This window comes from Pelophylax lessonae (assembly GCF_965119305.1).
Source record: "Pelophylax lessonae genome assembly, chromosome: 6".
Classification (NCBI taxonomy): Eukaryota; Metazoa; Chordata; class Amphibia; order Anura; family Ranidae; genus Pelophylax; species Pelophylax lessonae.
Genome location: NC_138773.1, coordinates 170,469,666 through 170,481,089, shown reverse-complemented (window position 1 = coordinate 170,481,089; position 11,424 = coordinate 170,469,666).

The following is an 11,424-nucleotide window of genomic DNA, read 5'->3' as shown; positions in this document are numbered from 1 at the left end:
TGAAAATTAATATTAATCTCAATTGTTGATGTTTGTCTAATTTTTTTCAGTAGAGCTAAGGAAACTGACCCATAAGTAGTAGTAATATGCTTTTAAGAAAGCTATTTACCTTTGTTGTAATAAAATACAAACCATAGAAATACAGAAATTAGTGTCAGACCAAAATCAGATAAAGTCCAACATAATTTTAATTGTTGACTAAAAAAACACCCAAAACGTTTCAGGGGCAAAACCAATTACTTCAAAACCACAACTTTCATTAGGGCTGAATACAGGATAAAACTTGGATGGTCTCAAAGAAACGAGTGACCTCACATATCTATATTAGAAGCTGTATTAAACTCTCCTCGAAGAACGACGACCTGGCAGCAGTTACTAAGCAGCATTCAAGCTCAGATTTTGGTCTGGAGCCCCTTTTCTGTATTTCAGTGGTTTGAGTTACTATTGGGTGCCCATAGAGGGAAGCCTTTCTGAGTGGGAGCCACTTCGCCAAAGCTTATTGAGCTTGTTTGATGTGAATATGCTATTCAGGATTACAATACAAGAGATATTAGTGTTGATTTCCTAAAACTGGAGAGTGCACAATCTGGTGCATCTTTGCATAGAAACCAAACGGCTTAATTGAATCAGCTGAAGTTGGAAGCTGATTGGCTACTATGCACAGCTGCACCGAATTTTGCACTGTCCAGTTTTAGTAAATTAACCCCACAGCGTGCTACAAACATGCAAAATACACGCACACAAACCAACCTTTCCCAGCAAGAAAACAAACATTGACAATAGTATGTGTGCTGCAAGGGTACACTAAAATTCACTTGGCTTTCAAAGGCACTAAGCTTTCAAAGAAAGTATGCCCAGGGTTGGTATCTACCAAACCCTGGAAATGGGGATTTAAATGTGCCTCTTTATTTTGAACATTAAGAACCACAGGTTAAAAAGAAAATAACATTTATTTAAATGCACACAATACAAAATAAATTCATATAATTTCTTTACTCCTATAAATATAACATTGTATGTTATGTTAAGTTGGGATAATAGTCCCAAAAAAAAGTTGGGATAATAGTCCCAAAAAAAAGAAAACAGAAAAAGGGGGGGGGGACAAAACGGATAAATAACAACATAGGGTTGTGAGGAGTCCAAATGCAGTGGATCAAAGGGGGGGAGGACTTCAAACAGGTTGAAGGACGGGGAGAGGAAATGGGATCGACCACCCCCTACCATGAGCCACAACAAACTTGTCTACTTGCCAATCAATAAACAAAAAGATACAACCTTCTATGTATATGTAGATATATATGTGTGTATATGTATGTGTATGTATATATTTATATGCATGTGTATATGTACACCCTTTGGGCACCATCACTTGGATTTCTTATGGCATTTTGTTTTGTTTAACATTGTATATAATTCTAGCCATTTGATACACAGGTACTAAACTCATATCACCCACCATAATACCATGTTCGAAGGTTGTATCTTTGTATTTGATGGGTGAGTAGACAAGTTTGTTGTGTCTCATGGTAGGGGGTGGTCGATCCCATTTCCTATCCCCGTCCTTCAACCTGTTTGAAGTCCTCCCCCAACCCCCCCCCCCCCCCTTTGATACACTGCATTTTGACTCCTCACAACCCTATGTTTATCTGTTTTGTCCCCCCCCTTTTCTTTTTTTTTTTTTTTTGGGGACTATTATCCCAACTTTTTTTGGGACTATTATCCCAACTTTTTTGGGACTATTATCCCAATGTTTTTTTTTCTTCAAAATATAGTGGCACTTTTAAATCTCCATTGCCAGGGTTTGGTAGATACCAACCCTGGGCACACTTTTACCCAATATTGATTCCAGGGGACGGTGCCAGTGATGGGTTGGACCATTTCTCTCTATACAATTTCCACTTTCATAGGAAATCTGTATTTTGATTGTGGTCCCTTGTGGTGCAGCATTAGTGCCATCCTTTCAGATTGTGCTGCTGTCTTTTATTTGGAACGTTTAACCATACCCACATGGACCTAAGCTTTTCTGTTTCCTTTTTAGAAAAAGCTTCCCTCACAGAAACTGGTATATCTTCAAATTCTAGATGACACTGTAGTATCTTACATGCCATGTGTCAAAAGATCAAGCAATTATTAATCCTTATTGACACCCCTTGGGTCCAGTGTTTGACAAAAGCTTGTCTAAAACATTGGCAGTAGCTTACAATGTGTACATTGCCTGGTCAATTGTTTACACTGCTGGAAATATCGCAATGGTATTTATTTCCCAATTGTATTAGAAGGCTGCACACACTAGTCATGTGCTAACATTGTTCCAATGGCATTTGTTTGAGGGATGTTCTCACAAGGAAAATGAAAAACACAAATATATATATATATATATCACAGTATATCACAAAAGTGAGTACACCCCTCACATTTTTGTAAATATTTTATATCGTTTCATGTGACAACACTGAATAAATGACAATTTACTACAATGTAAAGTAGTGAGTGTACAGCTTGTATAACAGTGTAAATTTGCTGTCCCCTCAAAATAACTCAACACACAGCCTTTAATGTCTAAATTAAACTGCTGGCAACTAAAGTGAGTACACCCCTAACTGAACATTTCCAAATTCCCAATCAGCCATTTTCCCTCCTCTGTGTCATGTGACTCGTTAGTGTTACAAGGTCTTAGGTGTGAATGGAGAGCAGGTGTATTAAATTTGGTTAAATTTGGTGTTATTGCTCTCACTCGCTGATACTGGTCACTGGTAGTTCAACATGGCACCTCATGGCAAAGAACTCTGAGGATCTGAAAAAAATGATTGTTGCTCTACATGAAGATGGAAAAAAGGGGATGGAGGATGCGCTGATTTGAAAACAAATAGATTGCTGCACTATAAGTGATACATTTTTTTTGATTTTTATTTTTTTTTTTTTTTAAGATTCTAGCCTTGAAAATATATACCATGTGCAAATATTCACTTGATGTTAAGATAGCGCACTTTATTCACTTTTTTTCTACATAAAGATGACCTAGGCTATAAGAAAAATTCCAAGACCCTCAAACTGAGCTGCAGCACGGTGGTCAAGACCATACAGCGGTTTAACAGGACAGGTTCCACTCGGGACAGGCTTCGCCATGGTCAACCAAAGAAGTTTAGTGCACATGCTCAGTGTCATATCCATAGGTTGCCTTTGGGAAATAGACGTATGAGTGCTGCCAACATTGCTGCAGCGGTTGAAGATGTAGGGGTCAGCCTGTCAGTGTTTAGACCATACGCCACACACTGCATCAAAGTGGTCTTGGTGGGAGTGTCATGGACTGGGGCTGCATGATTGCTGCCCGGCACTGGGGAGCTACAGTTCATTGAGGGAATCATGAATGCCAACATGTGCTGTGACATACTGAAGCAGAGCATGATCCCCTCCCTTCGGAGACCGGGCCGCAGGGCAGTATTCCAACATAACCGCCCCAAACACTCCTCAAAGACGACCACTGCCTTCTTGCTAAAGAAGCTGAGGGTAAAGGTGATGGACTGGCCAAGCATATCTCCAGATGTAAACCCTATTAAGAAGCTTTAGGGTATTCTCAAATGGAAGATGGAGGAGTGCAAGGTCTCTAACCTCCACCAACTCTTTAATTTTTCCTGGAGGAGTGGAAGAGGACTTCAGCGGCAACCTGTGAAACTCTGGTGAACTCCATGCCCAAGAGGGCTAAGGCAGGGCTGAAAAATAATGGTGGTCACACAAAATATTGACCCCTAATTTTTACATTTTCACTTAAGGGTGTACTCACTTTTGTCGCAGGCAGTTTAGACATTAATGGCTGTGTGTTGAGCTATTTTGAGGGGACAGCAAATTTACACAGTTATACAAGCTGTACACTCACTACTTTATATTGTAGCAAAGTGTCATATCTTCAGTGTTGTCACATGAAAAGATATAATAAAATATGTACAAAAATATGAGGGGTGTATCCACTTTTGTCAGATACTGTGTTTTTTTTATATATATATATATATATATATATATGTATATATGTGTGTGCATCTCATAAAATTGGAATATCATCAAAAAGTAATTTTATTTCAATAATTTAATACAAAAAGTAAATCTCATATATTTTAGTTAGATGCGTTACACAGTGATATATTTCAAGCATTTCTTTCTTTTCATTTTGATGATTATGGCATACAGCTGGTGAAAACTCAAATTTCAGTATCTCAGAAAATGTTAATATTACATAAGCGCAATAAAAAAAGTATTTTTATTACAGAAATGTTGGCTTAGCAAAAAAGTCTGTCAATGGTACGGTACGGTACGGTATGCACTCAATACTTGGTTGTGGCTCCTATTGCATGAATTACTGCATCAATGCAGCGTGCCATGGAGGCGATCAGCCTGTGGCACAGCTGAGGTGTTATGAAAGCCCCAGGCTGCTTCGATAGCAACCTTTAGCTTGTCTGCATTGTTGGGTATCACCAGCTCTCATCTTCCTCTTGACAATTCCCCACAGATTCTCTATTTAGCTCAGGCGAGTTTGCTGGTCAATCAAGCGCAGTGATCATTAAACCAAGTATTAGTAGTTTGGGCAGGTGCCAAGTCCTACTGGAAAATTAAATCCACATTTCCATTAAGGCTGGTCACCAGAGGGAAGCATGAAGTGCTCTAGAATTTCCTGGTAGAGGTCTGTGCTGACTTTGGACTTGCTAAATCACAGTGGACCAACAGATGGCATGGCTCTTCTACTAACTGTGGAAACTTCACACTGGGCCGCATGCAACTTGGACTCTATACTTCTCCACTCTTTCTCCAGACTCTGGGACCTTATTTTCCAAATAAAATGCAAAATGTACTTTTATCCAAAAAAATAACTTTGGGTCACTGAGCAACAGTCCAGTCCTTTTTCTCCTTAATCCAGGTAAGACGCTTCTGATGTTCTCTCTGGTTCAGGAGTAGCTTGACACAAGGATTGCAACAGTTGTAACCCATGTCCTGGATACGTCTGTGTGGTGGCTCTTGAAGCACTGACGCCAGCCGTAGTCCACTCCTTGTGAATCTCCCCCAAAATTCTTGAATGGCCTTTTCTTCACAATCCTCTCAAGGCTGCAGTTATCCCTGTTGCTTGCGCACCTTTTTCTGCCACACTTTTTCCTTCCACTCAAATTTCCATTAATTTGCTTGGATACAGCACTCTGTGAACAGCCATATTCTTTTTCAATGACCTTTTGTGACTTAACCTCCTTACCCTGTCCATTACTGTCTTGTGGACAACTGTCAAGTCAGCAGTCTTTATCAGACCATTTAAAGGTTCAGGAAACCTTTACAGGTGTTTAGAGGTAATTAGCTGATTAGAATGTGACACCATGAGTCTACAATATTCAAATTTTCTGAGATTCTGAATTTGGGGTTTTCACTAGCTGTAAGCCATAATCCTCAAAATTAAAATAAATTCTTGAAATGTATCACTCTGTGAGTAATAAATCTATATAAAATTAGTTTCACTTTTTGAATTGATCTACATACATTATTGATGATATTCTAATTTTCTTTTATTTTTTTATTTTTGAGGCACCACATGAAAAATCACTTAATTTTTAACACTCCTATCTAACAATAATTAAAAATTGATATAACCCTTTCTCTGAAATTTTACTATTGAAAACATGTTTCAATCTAATGGTAAAGTTCATCAGAAACAAGTCCAGTCTTGCGACACATCAAAGGCCTTGCTCTCCATAAATGTTGTGGTCTTCTATCTCTTCATCAAGAAGCTGGTTTCACTAGTCTTCCCATGTATCAAATCGGAGAGAGCCTGTGGAGTGAAAAACAAAGGGGGTCAACTGTTCTTCCAAAAGGTAAGGTCGGCATCACCATGTATAAGCTCTAAAATCTTTTGTATTGCAATCCACAGGAGATATAAAATCTGCACACAGAGCGTTGACGCATTTTAACCCGGGTGCTACAAACTGTCATCTTGCTTCTTGCCTGGATCTCTAACCAATAATTGGCCACCTGCTTGCATTAATTTTTGATCCTCCCATAGAACATTAACCCCTTTGCGCCTGCGATATAGCCTAAAGATGGCTACAATGCAGGCTTAAAATGCTGGGAGGGCGTCCATGGACATCCTCCTGTGTTCGCGCTGCCCGTGTGCTGCACTCTGTTCACTAAGTCCTTTGGACTTTGCTGATTACAGATCAGAGTAAAGGACCAATCACAGCGGCCCTTTACCATGTGATCAGCAGTCAGCCAATTAAAGCTGATCACGGAAGCCGGTTATGTTTTTTTTTTTTTTTTTCCTTGCACTGACAGCGTGCAGATAAAAGAAGAAAATCGTTAACCTGCTTCTGTTGCAGGAACATGAGTCCCCGCATTGCTGACAAGTGCTGCTAATCAGTGCTTTCTCTATCGCTCATTGACAGACGTAGTCTTCTTGATTCTCAAGAGCTGGGTTATGTTGTCTCCGCAGGAGTAGGACTAGGCAGAAAGACAAAACGTTCTGGCTCCACCTTAGGGGCAGTCCCTGAGGGTATATCCTCCCTCTCTCTGCTACAGGGAATCAGTTTTTTTCTGTCTAGTCAGGAGTAAGGACCTAAGTTCCTTGCTGGGATCTTTTTGGTCCTGGCAAGATTTTTTCTTTAAAAAAAAAAAAAAAAAAAGATTTTTTTTTTTTTTTTTTAGGCAGTTTTTCTCCAGTGTTTTTTTCCTGTGAGATCTTCAAGCAAATACGCCGGACTGGGCGACACTAGTGGTCACCCCAGCCGGCCTACGAGCGCGCGCAGACCATTGCATTGCGCTTGGTCGGCCACGACACATTCAAGTAAGTATGCGGGGCCGGGCGACGGGCTGGGTGTTGAAATCCAGTGGTCACCCCGGTTTCTGCCTACGAGCGCGTGCAGACCAGAGCTCCCCGCTGGGTCGGCCGCGACGGAGTCCCAGTGGAGGGACTGACCTTGCGAGTTAAAAGTCTCGCTTGGACGCCAGGAACCAGAGAGTCGAGGCGTCCGGAGTGGTCCACAACCCCCCACCTTGGTGGAGAGGGTATTGTGAAGAGAGGGTGCCTGTCGGTTCGGTATGGTGAGTAAACGTTCCCTTTTTTTCCTCGTTATGAGGCAGTATGAATTATGGGCCCCTCCATACATGGTCAGTATATATCTGACACTAAAAGTCCCCCTTGTAAATACAGTATGTGTTTGGTGGGAAGTGGACTTGGTTTGAGAGCTAACACTCTACCCAGCAGACTGTAGCATTACAGCAGACATAGGAGGTATAATCCTACCTTAATTGTAGTGTATCTCCTGCAGATCAATAAACCGCCACCTAGCAGAGATGCAGGTGGATGTGCTGGGAAAAACGATTTCGGCGGTTCGCCGCCATTTTGCCGTAGACCAGGTGCATGTATGTCCTCAGGTCACGCCGGCCGCTATGTTTTTGGAGTCTATTGTCTCTTGTATGGGGGCGGCCATGTTTCTTGAGCCCAGCTACCTCGTGGAGAGCTGGGAACACCGGAAGGCGTACACAGGGGGCGGAGCCACGTCCTTCTACCTGGGGAAAAAGCAACAGCTCCTTCCAGTCTGTAAAAGACAGACGCTGACTGCAGTTGGTTGGAAACTTCACTGCATCGGTTGGTGAGCCTTGGGGGTCCCTCTCTCTCTTTGTGGGGATCGAGAAGCAGGTACTCTGAGGGGCGCTATTGCGCTAGGGGGAGACACATAAAAAAAAAAAGAGGTATTTTTTGTTTTTTGATTTAAAAAAAGAAAAAAGTTTTTTTTGTTTTTTCTGGCAAAGGTGTCCTGAATTAACATGGACCCTGCCACTCATGTATCTCCTCCGGATCCCCTTGAGGTGTCTGCAGGATCCTCCAGCACCCCACTAACGATTGAATCATTGTCAGCTATTATGGAAACTTTTGTGTCCCGGGTGGAAGTGGCTTGTCAGGGACAGGGCGCAAGAAAGCGACCCCCGCCTAACCCCTTATTATCTGAAACCTCGGATTCAGACTCTGAGCCTATTTCTGCAGTTGCAGGTACTTCATCTGGGATTGGTGTCTCGTGTACTGTCTCTTCAGACAGTGAGGAGGATGTTTCGGCATCAGCCATAGCCAGAGAGGAAGCGTTGGTAAACGCACTCATTGTATCTGTTCAAGAAACCTTAAGATTACAGGGTATTCCGTCGGAAATAGCTGAAACTGAAATCCCTTTTGGGACTAAAAAACGCATCAAAGTGGCGAAGGTTTTTCCATTGCCCAAATGTTTTGGCAATCCAATCAAAGAAGAATGGAGTCTGCCAAAACGCACCTCTGCTATTTCTAAACGCATTAACAGGCGTTATCCGTTTGAGGAAACCCTCATTAAGAAATGGACAGAACCACCTGTGGTGGATTCACCAATTGCTAGATTGAATAAAGCCACGGTTATTCCTCTAGAAGACACTCCGTCTTTTAAAGATCCAGTGGATCGCAAGATAGAAGCTATGTCTCGCACCATGTTTACCTTGATTGGATCAGCTTTCAGACCAATAATTGCTATTGGTCTGGTTTCGCAGACTGTAACTGAATGGACCAAGTGGTTACGCCGGGACTTAGAAGAAGTCCCTCAGGCGGTATCAGATTTGTTGGAACAAATGATACAGGGGTTACAGTTTGTGTGTGATGCGGCGTTAGACGCCACTCCATTATTGGCGCGAGCATCAGTCTCAGCAGTGGTTCTCAGGCGTACACTGTGGCTAAAAGGTTGGTTAGCCGACCAAGGTTCCAAAAAAGCATTGGCTAGTATCCCCTTTTTAGGAGAGCGTCTTTTTGGAGCCAACTTAGATGAGATCATTAAGGATCTCACGGGTGGAAAGAGCACCTTTTTACCGCAAAATGTTAAAGGTAAAGGAACTCGTCAAAAACGAGGGCCTTCTTTCTCTGCTCACAAAAAGTTTTTTCGTCCCGCGGGTGAAAAAAAATGGATTTTTGTAAAATCTTACCGTAAAATCCTTTTCTCTTAGCTCATTGACAGACATAGTCCTCGGTGATACAGCACCTTCGGGTTATGTTGCCTCCACAGGAGCAGGACTAGACAGGAAATTAAAATGCTCTGGCCACACCTTAGGGGCAGTCCCAGAGGGTATATACTCTCTCTCTCTGCCTCAGCAAATCAGTTATGTCACAAAAGCAGTCTTTAGAGAATTTAACCCAACCCAACTCAAAAAACAGAGGGGCGGGTACTACGTCTGTCAATGAGCTAAGAGAAAAGGATTTTACGGTAAGATTTTACAAAAATCCATTTTTCTCTATCGCTCATTGACAGACGTAGTCCTCGGTGATACAGCACCTTCGGGAAGTCCCAGAGCAGTATCACAAATGAGGGGTGGGAAAATGGAAATCAAATCCCAATCTAGAAGGCCCAACTGGTGCCAACTAGAAGTTTACAATGCTCATCCTTAATGATGAGACTCAACAAAAAGAAATTTTTCAAACAGAAAAAAACCCTCGAGGTAGACCACCGGTCTCCTCAAATTGCGGCCTGCAAAACCTTGCGGCCAAATGAGGCATCCGCTGATGCCATCACATCAATTTTATAGAATTTTGTAAAGGTATGTACCGACGACCAGGTGGCCGCCTTACATACCTGGACCACTGACGCCTGATGGCGAAAGGCCCAGGAAGTACTGAGCGCTCGAGTGGAGTGCGCCCTAACAGGGAACGGAGGACTCTGACCCTTAATAGAATAAGCCTGTACCACCGTCTGTCTAATCCATTTGGCAATGGTCGCGGCAGATGCAGGCAACCCCTTTCTGGGGCCATCCGTGATCACAAAAAGTGAATCCGTCTTACGGAATGATTCCGTAGCTTTCAGGTATACCCTGATTGCCCAAACCACATCCAAGGAATGCAACGCATGTTCCCGATGATGATTGGGCTGAGGACACAAGGAAGGTAGTACAATATCTTCATTCAGATGAAAATCTGAAACCACCTTAGGAAGAAAGGATGGCTTAGGATGAAGTACTACCTTATCCCTATGAATCACTAGGTATGGGGACTGGCATGATAATGCAGCCAGTTCTGACACCCTGCGAGCAGAAGTGATAGCCACCAAGAAGGCCACCTTCTGGGATAAAGTAAGCAAGGGAATCTCCCTGATGTTTTCAAAGGGAGGTCTCTGTAGAACCGACAAAACTAAATTAAGATCCCAGGGCGGTAAGGGCGCGCGGACTGGTGGAGCCAGGTGCCGCACCCCCTGGATGAAATTCCGCACCAAGGACTTGGTAGCTAAAGGTTTCTGAAAGAAGATTGCTAATGCTGAAACTTGACCCTTGATGGTGCTCAAGGCTAGTTTCTGCTCAACCCCTTTTTGCAAAAAGGCCAATATTCGAGTCACCGAATAGGTACGTGGAGGAAATCCTAAAGATTCGCACCACGCAATATACGTCTTCCATGTGTGATAATAGACCTTGCTGGAAGTCGCTTTCCTTGCTTTAATAAGGGTAGGAATGACTGAAGCTGACAACCCTCTGTCCTTCAGTACTTGGGTCTCAATGGCCAGGCCATTAAAACCAGCGACTGTAAAGCAGGATGGTAAATTGGTCCTTGAGACCACAGACATTCCCTGAGACGAAGTTCCCACGGAACGTCTGCGACTAGCATGTCCAAGTCGGCCAGGCCGGCTTGACGAGGCCAGCATAGAATTTCTAGGACCACTGGTGCTGACTGGATCTGAACCAGGCGTCCCTAGAGCTATCTGGCCCTGACCATCCGAGAAAGTCTGGTCGTTTTCTGTTCCCACACATTTATCAGATACCTGATTCCTATCAGGAAGGGTGATCTTTTCTGATTGAACCTCAGGGACCGAAGTCACCCGGCTAGAGGCTTCTTGGTCTGTCTGGTCAACCAGATCTGATTCCTGTGGGGAATAGAGACTAATCTTAGGAAAAGGTAAAGGAAAAGATCTATTCAGGGAACGGTGACTACCGCTCCCTGTAGTACTTAAATGTTGGAAGGGAAGAATCGCACCGGTAGTAGTAGTCGATGCTCGATCTAATGTCCTGAATACCGGTGAAAACGTCCCCCCACCCTCAACCCGGGTGGGGGCGCACCTTCAGGCTGTGTAATCCTTTGCTTCGGGTTTGGCTGAGTCGGTCCTCTGTCTGTCCGACCAGCCTTTCTTGAACCCTCCTGGAGGAGTCTTGCCTTTCCCGCTTGTTCCAGCCGGGCGTACGAACCCTTTATGGGCGGTAAAGAAAGGTCCTCGCTTGTTGCGAGGTCCCTTAGCTTTAGCAGCCTGTGGCAAGAAAGTGCTCTTGCCCCCAGTGGCATCCTTAATAATTTCATCTAGGGTGGCCCCAAATAGACGATTCCCCTGAAAGGGGAGATTCGTCAAGGTCTTTTTGGAACCTAGGTCAGCTGACCAGCATTTTAACCATAGCACACGTCTGAGGATTACCGCTGAC